Source organism: Rhincodon typus, chromosome 9 (genome assembly GCF_021869965.1).
Source record: "Rhincodon typus isolate 14 chromosome 9, sRhiTyp1.1, whole genome shotgun sequence".
In the NCBI taxonomy this organism is placed as follows: domain Eukaryota; kingdom Metazoa; phylum Chordata; class Chondrichthyes; order Orectolobiformes; family Rhincodontidae; genus Rhincodon; species Rhincodon typus.
The window spans coordinates 89,142,591-89,143,918 of NC_063340.1; positions in this window are offsets into that span (position 1 = coordinate 89,142,591).

Sequence of the window (1,328 nt, forward strand, 5' to 3'; positions counted from 1 at the left end):
GAAAAACTGCCATTGAACATGTTAAAAACCTGGCTGAGAGGTTTAGAAATAGACTGGGAGCAAATGAATGCCCACAGAGGCAGAAGTGAGAGACATGTGTGACTTGGTGTAAGATAGGACATTTGAAAGGATCTGGAAATCAAAAATACATTAATTTGATTTTACGCAAATAAAGTCTGCGATCAAACTCAAGATCCAAATTGACTGGTAAAATTATAATCAACTAATGAGTTAACAAAGCATGAAATATTAATAGGCACAAAGTCCAGATGAGATGCAATCAAGAATCCTAAAGATAATACAATAGGCAGGGATCAAAGTTGCCATCAGGGATTTAAGTTCCAATGTTCCTCCCTTCTTATTATAAATGATCGTAATAACTCCCTGGGCTGTGACTGAAACCTGGCATGATACAAATACCAGTTGTTCAGCTTTTTTGTTTGTATCCTTGATACTGCAACATCATTGAAGTAGATTTCCAAATGGTGTTGTAATGTAAAATGGAACATTAGTAAATTAATAGCCCACTCTCCACCTCCTGATTAATATGTTGATTGGCACACATCAATTTGACAGCTTCACAGCAATGTTTACTATTACTTCAAGACTTTTTTGACATTGATTTCAAATTCTTAAACTGCCATTGTGCAATATGAATCATTAATTCAGAATTCTTTTTCCAAAAATATAACCAACACAATCAATATCTGACCAGAGTCAACAGCTTGTATGTTAGTGAGCATTGTGTGTGAGTTATTCAGCAGTCTGTGTGTTAGTGAGATTGTGTGAGGGTGTTATTGAGCAGTCTGTGTTAGTGAGTACTGCGTGTTATTCCGCAGCCTGTGTTAGTGAGCAGTGTGTCTGTGTGTTATTCCGCAGTCTGTTAGAGTATTGTGCATGTGTGTTATTCAGCAGTCTGTGTTTTACTGAGATAGTAGGAACTGCCGATGCTGGAGAATCTGAGATAACAAGGTGTAGAGCTGGATGAACACAGCAGGCCAAGCAGCATCAGAGGAGCAGGAAAGCTGACGTTTCAGGTCTGGACCCTTCTTCTGAAGGGTGTTCTTCTGTGTGTTACTGAGTACTGTGTGTGTGTTATTCAGCAATCTGTGTGTTAGTGAACATTGTGTGTGTGTGTTATTCCACAGTCTGTTAGAGTATTGTGAGTGTGTGTTATTCAGCTGTTTCTGTGTTAGAGTATTGTGTGTGTGTTGTTCAGCTGTTTCTGTGTTAGAGTATTGTGTGTGTGTGTTACTCAGCTGTTTCTATGTTAGTGAGTATTGTGTGTGTGTGTTATACAGCAGTCTGTGTTAGTGAGTATTGTGTGT